Source organism: Eubalaena glacialis, chromosome 10 (genome assembly GCF_028564815.1).
Source record: "Eubalaena glacialis isolate mEubGla1 chromosome 10, mEubGla1.1.hap2.+ XY, whole genome shotgun sequence".
NCBI lineage: Eukaryota > Metazoa > Chordata > Mammalia > Artiodactyla > Balaenidae > Eubalaena > Eubalaena glacialis.
Window position 1 is genome coordinate 43,861,254 of NC_083725.1, and position 15,691 is coordinate 43,876,944.

Here is a 15,691-nt window from a genome sequence, read left to right on the forward strand (position 1 = left end):
TTCTGCAGACACAGGGGAAAGCCTTGGGGAGGGCTAAAGAACAATGGAAAGAAAAACAAGAGTGAGGAAGCACAAGGCAGGCAGTAAGAGGAAAGAAGAGAGGTTGCCAGAGGTTTGCGTTTTAGGTGGAATTGTAGGAGGTCTAGGATCGCAGGCATGGGAGGGATCAGTCTAGATGTCCAGGGGGAAAGAAGGATGAGCTGCAGACCAAGGGGCCCCAGGAGGCTGCTGTGGCCTTCCTTCGGGTCCTAAACAGAATATGGTAAGGAAATATTTGGTCCCTCAAGAGGTGGAACTGGAGAGGGCGATGGTGATGAGAATTCAGCCTGAGGGGCCACCTGCTCAGGGGGTCACTCATCCTTTAAGCCTTATTTCAAAGCTCGGCTCCTCCAGGGTGCTCTCTCTCATGTAGTGAGCAAACATGCGGCCAGGAAGGACACTGGGCAAAGAAATAGGACGCAGCAATGCGCTGGAGCAGGAAGCAGTTCTACCTTCGTGTTGTCTCAGTTTCACCTTCCAGGAAGTGTTCTGGACAAAAGGATCCTGAATCACAGTCAGCAGGTCCAGCTAGAGCACCCCATGACACTGGGAACACTGCCACGTGCAAACCCAGTGAAAGTCCCAGAGTCTAGCCTCTCGCCTGCAGGCCAGTCCAACTAAAACACTGCTTTGGCTCAAAAGAAAAAGGCATGTTACCATCCAACTTTGCCACTTGAAATGAAACTAGAAAAACATCCTCAGAATAGAGGTAAGTCTTGATTCACCCTTTTTTTTCATGAAGGAGTTAAGGTTTTAATTACTGTATTATTTCTGTCCTAAATCTGATCTAATAATGGAATTATATGATTTTTGATTATTTACAGGTTTGATGCTGTATGTAGCATTCGTTTTGCCATAATTGTGTGAGTTGATTTGATGAAGAGGAAGTGCTCATTTTGGGCGAAATGCTATTTGGAACATCTTTTTCAGAAATAGGATAACCCGTAATGGCATTACGAACCTTATTTTTAAAAGCTGTGAGACATAAGTATAACACATGTTTTTAATTATAGGCCTTTAAAATATTTTTTATATAAAAATGGAATTTTGTTTTCATCAGATGCTTTACTTAATTTTGTTTAAAACAGTTGACAGCACTGAGAAGATGATGGGGAGAGGAAGGGGAAAGAAGTAGATTGCTTATTCGTAGTTTGATATTATGTATTTAAATAATAACTCTGCCGTACATTTCATTCCATCTCTTGACCCTACCCAGTCTCCTGCTCATCACTATTCTGGTTCCCTTCCTTGTACTCCAGAGGGCAAGGAACATATCTGGTATTTTGTGGTAACCTTTTCCTACACACTATGAAAGATATAGGCCTTCTGCCCAGAAAAATGCTTATAGGCGCTCATGGGCACACACACACACACAATTTCAGGAGACGCAGACATTCTGCATCCACTCTACCCCCTCAAATCCCATCCTTAGGCTCCCAAATTAAGTCCCCCTACTCTATAAAGGGACATTCAGTACAGAACGCCAGTCAATGCCAGGGGCTGCCTTTATTATCTCTGTATCCCTGAGGTGCCTAATGCCTTCCCTGGCATGGAGAAGGCATTCAGTCATGTTTGATGAGCTACAGTACAAGAAAGTCATGCTATTTCAACTAAGAGTGTGTAGGGAAGAAGGCAGGAGTCTTGAGCCTTGGGTTGTTAGGTGAGCACTGGGGTACAGGGAGGGCTGTCGGAACAAAGGTAGGATGACTGTTTATTGAAGTTTAGCACTTGTTTTCTCTTAAATCTCAGCCAACCAATTAGATAAACTGGTAAGGAAGCATTCTTTGGTTAAAGAAAGGAATCCTAAATTTCTGAAGCTGCACTGTGTTGATCATAGGAAAAAGTTGGATAATCTCAGAAACCAGACTAACTTCTAAAGAATGATGTGGGTAAAAGAAATATTTAAAGGAGTGTTGAGACACAGAGTAAACCACAGAGGTGCCAGCATGATGACTACTACTGTCAACATTTTCTAGGTGAAGCTTTGCCCCCTTGCTTTTATAGAGCCATGCAAGGCTCCCGAAGCAGTGGGTTTAGGACACAGTCGCTGCCTGTATTGTTGCCTCCTAGACAGTGGCACGAGGTCACTTATTCCACGGTACTCTCCTATATCTCCTGGAGGACCAGAAATCATGCTGCATTTGTGTGGCATTTCCACCAAGAGAGGTTCAGTTTAATCACTGTCACAGTCAGAGAAAGCTCTGGACTGCTTTCTCTGCAGCCTGTTTCAGCTGGAGCTGGTGTGCTCAACTCTTGCCAGAAACAAATTCCTGACGTAGAGGACTAAAATAAAACTGCCTGTGAAAAGCTAGTTTATGCATTGAGACAGAGACATAGCTCTAGCTGCAATTGTATTTACAGGGAAAAAAATAAACAACAGAATAGATCATCAAATAACACTCTCTCCTTCTTTCTTCCCAACCCAGCTTTCGTTCTCTTTTGTGCTCAACCAGGATCTCTTTGTGGGTAGTTTATTTTATCAAAGAAGCTGTTTGGTCAATTTGGAATATATCAGCTGAAAACAAATCTATTTGATCTGGAGAAGAGTGTCAAGAACGCTTTGTCTTTAATCTGAAAAAATGGCTGCTGAGATGATAGTTACCATGGGGACAGAGGACAGACATCATAATCTCTGTGTCTTCTATCACTTTTCACTTGGATTCCACTTAAAACAAGGTCAGCTCCTCATCCACACACCAGTTGAAGGTCAAAAATCACTCCAGATTTTTTTTTGCTGCTTCCCAAATACAGCCCTGATGTGTCAGTTTAGGACAAAAGAAGGTGAGGCCTTCCTGTAGGTCCTTTCCCTCTAGGAGAGTCTGAGGGAGGAATTTGTTTTGTGACTCTCTTGGTCGGCAGGGTACACATGATACTGATCTACTAAAGCAGACCGTTTTACAGCTGGGAGGAAAATAGCTATAAACTCTCCACCCCAGTTTGCTGGATTATTTCATCCTCTGTCATGATACAAATATCGATGACATTAGAGAGAGAAGCTTGGTCCGAGATATTATACCCTTATCAAAATATGTACTCATTATTGTTAAATCACAGATTGATAAAATATGATCTAAATCGTTGTTAGTAATCAGGATTTGGTTTTCCTTTGGCTTAGTTTTTCCCATCTGGTTTTGGTTTTGTAGTTGCCTTTCCAGTTCTGAGTAAATGTAATAAAAAAAAGATTAAGAAAATAAAAACACAATATGATTTGTGAATCTCATCCAGTTCAACCCTCTAAATAAACAGATTTTTTAGGAAATCAAAACTGAGTATGATATTATGCTTGAGACTCATGTATTAAATACCCAAACCAGTATACAGACAAAATGAACATATTTCATTCTTGAATGCCATGTTCAACAGAAAAAAGTGATTATTCCACCCCACCCTGATACCCTGTAACAATGACAATAACAGAAAAAAAGAAGGAAAGAAAGAAAGAAAAGAGAAAGAAAGAAAGAAAGAAAGAAAGGGAGAGAGAGAGGGAGGGAGGAAGGAAGGAAAGAAGGAAGGAAGGAAGGAAGGAAGGAAGAAGGAAGGGAGGAAGGAAGGGAGGAAGGAAGGAAGGAAGCAAGCAAGAAACTCAGCCATGAGGGGAAAAGCACAAAAATATATTGGTTAGAGTGGCCAAGAGCTTGGAGCCTAGTTCTTGTGGGTAACCATCAACCCTCCTCTTGATCCAGAGGATCCTAATATTCTCCTCTACCAGATTTCATCTATCATGACACAGTGAAAGCGAGTGCTCTCTGTGTCATATTGGTCACCCCCAACTTGGGACTATGGAGTCTGTCCTAAGTCTATTGGTCATAACGTGAAAGTAATAATAGTAATAATGATAGTTCAGAAAAATTGTGTGCCAACTGTGGTATCAAGTACATTATAGGCAGTATCTTTGGTCCTCCCAGCAATCCTCTATGGTAGGCTGTGTCAGTATTATTACTGCATTATTGAGGGAAAAATCAGAGCTTGGAGAGCTTGGGTCATAGAGTTAGTAAGAGTGTGGAACAGGATTTGAAACCACACTTGCATGTCAGCCCCTATCCTTTAGCCTAGATCTCTGTAGTGTGAGCTAGGCACCAACCAGGAAAAGAAAACTACCTGGAAGGGCTGGAGCTGTCCCTCCTTGGTCTGTTTGAGCTGCATATGCCCTATCAGCACAATAATTATTACAGTTTATCTCCTCATCTGTCTACTTGTCTATCTCTTCTACTAGACAAGCTCCTTGACAGCGAATCCAGAACACTGACAATGCCTGACCCACAGTAGGTACTTAAAACGTTGGGTGAAATATGCTAAAAATGATTACATGCTGGGGATTTATAATAATAATTGATACCCATCTTAGCATAGCTAATTCTGCATTCTTTTCCAAATATTCAATAATTTGTAACTGGGTACCAACTTCTAAAATGTAGGCAGGTGTAGTTGAAAATACAATTTGATGCATTATTGCCATTATCATACTTGGTATTTGCAAATTTAATTCTAATTACAGAATTAACTGTTGCATTGTATTGAAAAGAAAAGGAAGTGTTTTAATTTAACATTTTAGTAGGAAGTGTATGCATATTTACTAACTTTATTATAAAACTATCATCAAGCAATTTTTGAATATCTAGGCCAAGAAAAAACATTTAGCTTTTTTTGATGGAAGATGTAGTCTTATTTTAATAGAGGCTTGTTTTACTCACAGCATTGTGTTGTACTTAGCTTGGTTCTCAGATGCCCTCTAGTGGTGATAAATAGTAAGTAAATAATAAAGTAGTTGAAAATAAAATGAATTTATCTGGTAGTGACTACTTTATAATCAGTAACCACATCTGTTTTGACTTATTATATAGATCAAATATAACAAAAAAGATAGAATATTTGCTTTGTTTTACCAGGTTAAGGTAACAGCTTTTAAAAATATCTCATAGTATTAAAAAATACTGGTAAAAGAATATACACACAATGAATAAATAAGGTATAGAGAATAATGAAACAAATGTGTGTGTACCTAGGACCTGGCTTAAGAAATAGAAAAGAAGAACATTCAGTATTTGTTTGATTTCAAAGGCCATTGTCATTCCATGATGTCATGCTACACTCAGCCCTCCGTATCTGCAAGTTCCCCATCTATGGATTTTGAGCTGCGGTTGGTTGAACTTGCAGGTATGGAGGGTCAACCGTCCTATGTCATTTTATATAAGGGACTTGATTTTGGTATCCGTGGGGGAAGGGTGTGTGTGTGTGTGCGCGCCCTGGAATCAATCCTTCTCACCAAGGGTTGACTGTATTTCCCAAGAAGCAAAACAAGAAAACTCATCCTCATGTGAATGATACCAACCCTCAGCCTCATTAACAAACATGCTGTAGCCAGCTGATCAAAGCAGTAAGTTTTAGGAGGAAAAAGAAAGCAAGCATTCATAATGCCTTGTACATAGTTTGCACTCAATAAATAATTATTTATTTGTTTTGTACTTAGTAAACCATCTTCTGCTAATAAGCCTTGAATTTTTGAATCTTTTAAAAGATATCCGGGGGGGAAAAGGATTTTATCATGGAGAAAATTTAATACTATCTATCTGCTTTTAAATTATTTTAAATCATTCCCAGAGGAAACTGTTTCATTTACATTCTAAAAACAGAAAAAAGATAACTTTTAAATGTCTACTGGTATAAAACTCATGCAGTATTACTATCAGGATCACATCTCATGACTCTATCAATTTAGATTACTTATGATTCAGAAATAATTTATTATTTTTCAACATAGTGGAAATGCATATGATACTCTGTTATCTTAAATTTGTATAGCACCAAACTATATTTCAATGGTCAACATCTCAAATGGAGTCTGATGACAATTTCTACTTCATAAAGAGAAAAAGTAGTTTTGAAACATTCAGAAACATACAGATGCAACTCAGCGTGCTTTTCCCACAAGATGTCACTATGGTACCAATGAAATATAATCATAGATGTATATATCTGTCTGTTACTTTGTTTTTAAAAAACAAACAGTTAGAAAAGATCTATCCATAAGCATGATACTCAAATTGAGTACACACAGGAAATAAGTGAATTCATAGATATCCAATATCTACTATATATATATATATATATATACATACACATATACATGTGTGTATATATATATATATACACATATACATATGTATATATATGTGTATGTGAAAGCAAACATATTTGTTTGGATACATACTGAAACATTAACTATATGCACCCAAAGAGCAGTATAAAACTAATAATACAAAACAAGGGCTGTATTCAAGATTATTCATTCTTTGACAAATATTCTAAAAGTACCTAGCGTGTCACTCATACCATGACTCTTCTCACCAAGTATGCGATACACTCATGGCTGCTTACATATTGAGTTTACATCTTTATGTGCATGTGTGATGGTTAAAAGATGAGGGAGGGTAGGAGGGAGACGCAAGGGGGAAGAGATATGGGGATATATGTATATGTATAGCTGATTCACTTTGTTATAAAGCAGAAACTAACACACCATTGTAAAGCAATTATACTCCAATAAAGATGTTAAAAAAAAAAAAGATGAATACTGAGTGATTTCTGAAGATGAACAACTGGCAAATTTACACCTGTCCTTTGTTTCTGCTTTAAGTGAGCTAGAGTTTAAGAACCCTGAAGTCAGATAGAGCAGAGCTCAAAATCTAGCTCAGTCAACTGTATATCCTCTGCCCAGTTAATTCACCTCCTGAGTCAGCTTTCTTATTTATAAAATGGGTGTAGTTATATCTATCTCATTAAGGTTGCTATGACAGTAAATTGAGACAATGCACGTAATACACCTAGCACAGAAGGGATTACTTAATAAATAATAGCAGTGATTATTAATTTCAAGAGGGAGATGTTAATCAGAATCACATTTTATGCTTTGATCACAGGCCATAGCATATGAAAGGCCTGAGTTTTAGTCACAGATGTGAAATGCTTATGTAATAAAATTCAAGCAGATCTATAAAAATTTAAGCACTTGTAATAACTGATATTCCATAATGGCCTCTAATAACAGTTTTGTTTGCTAAACCCAACTATATGTTTGAAGAGTAAATAGAGGTCTGACCTTGCTTTTTGGAATGACTCCCTTCTGCTGGTGACAGTAATTGAAATGTGCCTTAACTTTGGCAGCTGCACATAGTTAAACATCATTTGGCCAATTGTTAGGCAACCTGTGGGGTTTCTTATCCTCTTGTGTTAGTTCCCCTGGGTAGCACTGTATTATTCTCCTATTTTTAAGCCTTCCGTAGCTCCCCAAGGCTCTGAGGACAAAGTACAAACATGGCAGTCACCTGCAGCTTGCCCAGTTGGTTGAATCAGCCTCAGATGTCCTAGGCTATATATTCTCACAAGCAGCTGATCAGCCACACTTTATAAATGAGGAGTCTGGATGCTGGAGGCTGAAATGACTTGCCCAAAGGAATACTGCTCCTAAATGGATGAGCTGAGACTAGAAACCAAATGTCTCATTGGCCCCATCTCTGGCTGAGGAGGACTCCTAATCCCAAAAGAGCAAGGATTATCTTCTTCAGCTAAGTGCTGTTAAAGACCTAGGTCAGGCTGGGACGGTGGAGAACAGCAGGGTACTTGCTTTTCCAAAGCAATCAACTTTTACCAAATGGTGAGAAGGTGTTTCAAGGGCCATAAGAAAGACATCTTTTTGTTTGATATCTCTTATTTATTTCTAACTTTATTTTTCTCTAAAATTTAAAATTTAACTAGGTAAAATAAATAATACTATATTACTAATCATTTCTGCCAGGCTAACTGGCCTGTGGGCCACTCTGAGGTTCAGTCTTACCCTGCCAAGTGGGGACTCTGTGTTGCATTAGAAGTATTTATAGCAGTTATAGCAGTATTGACAGCAGACCTTTGCTACTCAAAAGCATGGGCTGCTGGTCAGCAGCACCCATATCACCTGAAAGCTTGTTGGAAATGCAGAATCCCAGGCCCCACCCAGATCTTTTGAATTGAAATCTGCATTTTAAGCAGGTTCCCAAATGACTGGTGTATATATTCAGGTTTGAGGAACACCATCTTTAGCACTATATGAAGTAGTATTCCTCATGGAAACAGTATTCTGTTTAGAGCCCTTCCTGATGATCTGGCTTGGTTGCCCAAGGGAAAAACTTGTGAAGTCCTTGGCATAGTTATTGATACTTCTTTGAAATTCCACAAATGATACTTTCCTTCTCCTTTCTTGGAATTTTATTGACTCTAGTTTGTCTGACAAGAAGTTAGCTTTAAAAAAATGGACAAATTGTTTGGCTTCCTCTTTTAATTGTAAAAGAGACATTTTTTTCTTTAGAGGAAATTTGGATGACACATTTTGAAAGAAGAAAATAAACCATCTACTCAACCATCTCGGTATATTGCCTTCCATATGTATATACACACATATATGTATTTAATATTTTGAATAAGTAACGCAGTCATACGGTTCAAAAAGTATGAAAAGATACATAATAAAATCTTTTGCCCATTCAGGTATTGGGTTGGCCAAAAAGTTCTTTCAGTTTTTAAGTACAAATGAAAGACACATTTTTCATTTTCACCAAGAACTTTATTGAAAAACATATCCACCATTTTGTTCCACTACCTTCTGCCATTTTTCAGGCAACTTCATAATTCCACCTTCCCAAAACTATTTATCATTTTGAGCAAAGAACTGTTCCAGGTGCCTTTTACAATCTTCCAAGGAATTGAAATTTTCTTCCATTAAGAGAATTTTGTAAAGACCTAAATAAATGGAAATCTGAAGGTGCAATGTCTGGTGAATATAACGGATGAATCAGAACTTCCCAGCCAATCTGTAAAATTTTTTGCTTGGTCATCAAAGAAACATGCAGTCTTGCGTTATCCTGATGGAAGATTATGCGTTTTCTGTTGACTAATTCCAGACGCTTTTCATCGAGTGCTGCTTTCAGTTGGTCTAGTTGGGAGCAGTACTTGTTGGAATTAATCGTTTGGTTTTCTGGAAGGAGCTCATAATAGAGGACTCCCTTCCAATCTCACCATATATACAACATCACCTTCTCTGGATGAAGACCAGCCTTTGGTGTTGTTGGTGGTGGTTCATTTCGCCTGCCCCACGATCTCTTCCATTTCACATTATGGAACAGTATCCACTTTTCATTGCCCGTCACAGTTTGTTTTAAAAACGGAATGTTTTTGTTACATTTAAGTAGAGAATCGCATGGGGATATACGGTCAAGAAGGTTTTTTTCGCTTAACTTATGTGGAACCCAAACATCAGAGGGATGAACATAACCAAGCTGTTGCAAATGATTTTCAGTGCTTGATTTGGATATTTTGAGTATGTAAGCTATGGCTATCTCTCTCATGGTATAACGCTGGTTGTTCTCAATGTCTCGATTTCATTGCTATCAACTTCAACTGCTCTACCCGACTGTGGAGCATCGTCCAGCGAGAAATCTCCAGCATGAAACTTCGCAAACCACTTTTGACACGTTCGATCAGTCACAACACCTTCTCCATACACTGCACAAATCTTTTTTTTTTTGCATTTCTGTTGCGTTTTTACCTTTCTTGAAATAATAAAGCATAATATATGGAAAATGTTGCTTTTTTCTTCCATAGTCAATATTAAAATGGCTACACAAAAATTCACCAATTTTGATGTTTTTTAAAAATGCACGCTGTTATGACAGCTGTCACAAAGTTGTTTCGAATGAAGTTAAAGACAACTAAACACCACTAGAGCCATCTTATGGGAAAACTGAATGAAGCTTTTGGCCAACCTGATACTATATTTGCTCAGTTCCACTCCTAACCCCAATAGATAACTACTCATTAATTTTTTGTGTATCCTTCAACAGATATTTTAAACTATAGTCACATAAATATTATGTGTATACTTTCTCCATTTTATCACAAATGATAGCTTTATTACACAGTTCTGCACCTTATGCATATGTTTTTACATTTTATAAATTACATTTCACTTTATAGTTTACAATCAGCATTTCCCATGTTTTTACAGAGTTTTCATAAATGTCATTGAAAATGGCCACACAGTAGTTCGCTGTTGTGTATTTGCAATAATTTACTTAACCAGTAGGGGTTACTGTTGCACATTTTGGTCCTTTCCTCTCCCCCCTCTTCTATTGATGATAACTTTATGATAAAAATCTCTGTGCATAGAGTTACTACCACCCAGTGAGTACTGGGGGAGCTTGGGGAGGTACACCCAACGACTGCTGCTGAGAGCCCAGAGCAGCCCATATTCTTTCCCTTCCTCAGTCTTGTAGTTCAATTCCTTTTCAATTTTAGGGATTACTCTGTAGCCTACTAATATAATCTCTCTTTTCTCTTAATATATAAAGAGGCATTTATAGCTTGCAACAAGTAAAGCTTAACTAACACATAAAACAATGGGAAAGAGAGAGAAAATGACTCTTCCATCTGTCAAAGTGTTAATCCCATATTTGATAGTAAAGGAATGGGATTACCTAATGAGGCAAGTAGAAATGAAAAACAGACAAAAAGGAACCCAAACTCACCTAACACTGAGGAAATGGCAAAGGAACATCCATGGGAAATGAACATCATAGAGGAGTTAGTTCTTGCTACAGGAGGGAAAAAGATTGGAAAAAGAGAAGTCTTTCATTGAACAGGTTTCTTGAAAGTCTGGGGAACTCAAACAGCTGAGGAAACACAAGTTGTCAGGGAAGAGTGCATGGTCTACCTTCCATCTCTGAAGCAACAGGCTAGGAAAGTATCAAACAGAAGAAAGTTCTTGTCAGAAATTTTTTGAGACTGATTCACTAACCAGAGCAAACTCCTAGTGCTGTAGTTTATCTCCAGGCAAATTCTAGAGCAGGAGGCAGCCAACCACTGCAGTGTAAAGAGACAAGAAAGGATTGGGAAATACATAGAGAAAAACACGATTCTGGGACTGTTGGGGAATGTCCATTCTTATGGTGGGGTAGGTGAGGATAGCAAGAGCCAGTTAATTCTGTCCGGCGCGCGGGGGGGGGGGGGGGAGGGGGAGAGTTACTGTCTTCCAATCCAATCCAATTCCATCCAATCCAATCCAATCCAATCCAATCCTATCCGATATTAATTTCAGCCTCAGAGAGTCAGCCAACCAGGGGTTAGAGGAAATTTGAAGCCTCAATTATTTGTGATGGATTCCACAGGAAAGAGGTCTTAGAAAAGACCTGGGGACTGGAGGAGTATATATATATATATATATATACACATATATATATATATATATATATATGTATATATGTATATATGTATATATATGTATATGTATACCTATTAACTAGAATACTGAAATAGCAGAACTTGTAGGATGCAATCTTTTTTTTTTTTAAACATCTTTATTGGAGTATAATTGCTTTATCATGTTGTGTTAGTTGCTGCTGTATAACAAAGTGAATCAGCTATACATATACATATATCCCCATATCTCCTCCCTCTTGCATCCCCTCCCTCCCACCCTCCCTATCTCACCCCTCTAGGTGGTCACAAAGCACCGAGCTGATCTCTCTGTGCTATGTGGCTGCTTCCCACTAGCTATCTATTTTACATTTGGTAGTGTATATATGTCCATGCCACTCTCTCACTTCATCCCAGCTTACCCTTCCCCCTCCCCATGTCCTCAAGTCCATTCTATACATCTGTGTCTTTATTCCTGTCCTGCCTCTAGGTTCTTCAGAACCATTTTTTTTTTTTAAGCTATCACTGTGCTCTCTCATTCTCTTACACGATCCATAGGAAATCTGCAACTTTGACACTTCGTAAATGGGAGTTCACTTACTCTCAAAATGTTTCCAGAGACTGCACTGTTATAGGTCAACCCAACTAGCATCTCACTCTTTAGATTCCTCAGTCATGAGTGGGATACCAATACCATGTTTACCAAACTCATAGCAGACATATTTAATTCCAAAAGCCATTCTTCACTGGGCTCCAGGGAAAGGAGAACTCCATTCCTTCCATGGGTAGAGAAAGTTCTCACAAAATCTTTTCTTACCTCCTACTCCAACTCTTGGTAGGCTGAAGGTGTGTAGTTAGCTAAGGGCTATAAAGCTGACCATTTGTTTTGCAATTCATAGTTTGGTGGTCTTTCATCAACACTTTTATATATTGTGTGATTAAAATACAGTTAACTTTTAGTCATTTTTCATAATTGATAGGCACACACATATGTAACTAGTTCATGTTCAAATTCACATCAGTTTTAGAGTTGCTTTGTAATATTGAAGATACTGAGAAACTTGTGTGATATGTTATTCTAGGAACAACACAGCCTAGAAGGGTCTTGAATTTTCTTGAATTTCATTTTTATGTCAAAGGGATTGCATAGTCTTGAAGATTTAAACTTTCAGGTTGGAAGTGTATTTTATTTTCCTGGGAAAGTTCAATACTATTTTCTAGAGGAATAAGGAAATGAAATGCCACAAGTGAGGAAACAATTTAAGTTGGGGATTGTGTATGTATGTGTAAGTTGCTGGATGTCTATGAGACAAATCTGTGTGGGAAAATGTCATTTTGGGATTATATTTTTATGTTGTGGGAAGGAGAGAGATGACTAATTGACCCTTGCCATTTTAGTTTCTACTGGTTTCTCCTGCAAGTAGAGAAAATGCATAAATACTAAATGCACACATAAAACTGCTCCTTGGCAGATGTGGATTATATTCTAAAGGGACACATTTAAAGAACATCACCCAAGTCTCTTATTTATTCTGCATCCCCTAAGCATGTCTCAGGGCAGGTCTATAGTATTATCAGGTACAGTTTTACACAGCTCTCTGTAATTGTTCTTTTGCTGTTTTAACCCTGGGTGAACCTCGCTTTGAGCAAACCTCCTATACAATTCAGCTTGAGCAAGTTTTAAAATTGTGGTTGGAATATTATTTTTTTAATACTAAACAACTTTTCAATTTACAAAAGTGTCACTATAAATTCTTTCTAATATTAAATCTTCTTCAGTGTAATTTTAAAAATTAAATTTATACCAGTTGGTCTAAACAACATATTTTTAGTAGCCTGGAGTTTCCTCAGAGGACTCTAAGGGTATACACAATATAGAGGTGCCCCCAGCATCTGATGGACAGTGGAAGACACTAGACAGGGAAAATGGATGCAGACATATTCCTGAATACACCTGAGGCCAGCCCTGCCTTTGAGGGCTGTGGAAGTAGCTGGGGGGACATTAGGGATCCTGTGTGTACAGGTAGGGGATGTGAGTCAACAATATTTGCTTATTAATATTAATATCCTCTCACTTGTTCTCACAGACAAAGGGTGAGTGTGGAGGAGGAACTGGGGATATTTAGGACATGTGTCTTAAGGAGTTTCTTTTCCTCTGGGCCTTGTTTCTCTAACAAGATCACTTACCTTTAAAAACAGGTCCAGATTTGGCAGCTTGGTCAGGATCTAATGGCAGTACATAAATGAATAGCAAGATGAGTCTGGCACAGGGAGCCCCAGAAGAACAAGCCATGTCTTGTTCTAACATGAAAACTGGGCAAAAAAGTAAATGTTCATGTGGACTTCTTGAAGATGGGGACAATGTCCTCACGAGTGGCCATTCAATAAATGTTGCTTAATAAAAGAAGGACTGAATCAAAGGGCAGGCAGCAGAGAGTCTGCTAAGATGTCAGCCCCATCTCTGATGTAGCATCAATTTCTCAGAACATGAGCTCTTGGAGGGCAGAGCCCACCTGTGTGGCTTTTAGCCTCTCCCTCCCCTCCCTGCCTCCCTCCTACCTGAAAGTACCGAGGAAGGATTGTATATCCACTCCCAGCCTAATAAATGATTGTCTGGGATGATCAGATTAGAGTCATTATAAATGTCTGAGAAATATGGCTGGTACCATTTTACTTTTGAATTTTAAGAATTACATGGGACATATATGTGCAATTTATAAAGAGTGGAAAATAGATAAGTTAAAAAGAAGAAAATAATTCACTATGGCACTAATTAGCAATAGCAAGATAGATAACTCTATACAAAAATGGGATCACACTGTACATATTGTTTGTGTCTTGTTTTTTTCCCATGTGACAAACTATGAACATCTTTTTTTTGTGGTGTGATTTTAGAAGTGCTCTATTAATGTAATGCCTATCTCTTATGCTCTACTCTAACCAAGATTAATCAGCTACAGATTTTTTAAACTAAACTTGGTAGTTTCCTCCCTGCTTCTAATGAATCGCTACCATTCATTAGAAGATCCAGCAAACTGTGTCAGTTCTGCATGTGATATAGTAAAGAAATGGGCTCATCTAAAGAGGGGAGTTAAGTTTAAAAATCCAGCTAACAGTACACAAAAGTGTGGCAAAACCTCAAGGAAAAGCTGAGCTTCAGCGGCAAGAGAGTGAGGCATCGTGGAGAACATGGCACAGCCACAAACCTCTCCTCCCTTCCAAGCACTGGTTCAGGTGCAGGGAGATACCAGGAGTGGGGAAGAAGCAGCTCCTTGGAACAGAGACACTCATTCATAGAGATTATTTGGGTTTCAATAAATTTGTGACAGCGGTCCTAATCCTAAACTCAAATTCAGAACCACCCTGGTGTAAAGTCTACGAGATCAGAGCGGGGTGCCTGGGAGAGAGCTGGAACCTGTCTGGTGCTGTAGAGCTGGAGATGGGGACGCTCCTCAGAGACTCCAAGCCATGGACTTTGCTTTCTCCCTTCAACCCCAGTGAGGATGTGACCTCACTGGTTGGACTTTAGTTCAATAAACAGAGAACCTAATTTTTTTTAATGTGTACATTTCAGTGGGTTAGAGTGTGTTCACAAGGTTGTGCAACCACCTCCACGATCTAATTTCAGAACATTTTCGTCACTCCAGAAAGGAGCCCTGTACCCAATAGCAGTCACAATCCATTCCCCTCTCCCCCAACCCTGCCAACCTAATCTCCTTTCCATCTCTATGGATTTGCCTCTTCTGGACCTTCCATATAAATGGGATCATATAAAATGTGGTCTTCTGTGTTCACTTAGCATGATGTTTCCAACACTTATCCATGTGGTAGCACGTATCAAAACTTTATCCTTTTATGGCTGAATAATGTTCCATTTTATGGATACACCATCTTTTGTTCTTCCATTCATCAGTCGACAGATGTTTGGGTTGTTTCCACTTTTTGGCTTTAATGAATCATGCTGTTATGCACCTTTTTATGTGAACGTATAGTTTCAATTCTCTTGCAGAAGCCGATGTGCTTGAATATTTCTTTAAACAAAAATGCAAGGATTGGGGAAAAATTTGTTTTCAATTTTTCTGTAAACCTAAGATTGTTTTATAAACAAAGTCTGCTAATTAATTTTAAAAATACATGGATCATTAGTTTTTAGTGATTAAAGATTTATGTGATTAAGTGACTTATGTCTGTGTGTGAAAGGCAGTGGCACACCAAGAATTTGGCTGTTTTCTCCCCCCTGCCCCCAGCTTTATTGAGGTATGGTTGACAAATAAAAGTGTATATGGTTGACTCTTGAACAACACGGGTTTGAACTGAACACAGGTCCATTTATACGTGGATTTTTTCCAATAAATACATAGTCTGGCACACACAGTTCTGCATCCTTGAATATGGAGGCCCACTGTGGGACTCGAGCATATCCAGGTTTTGG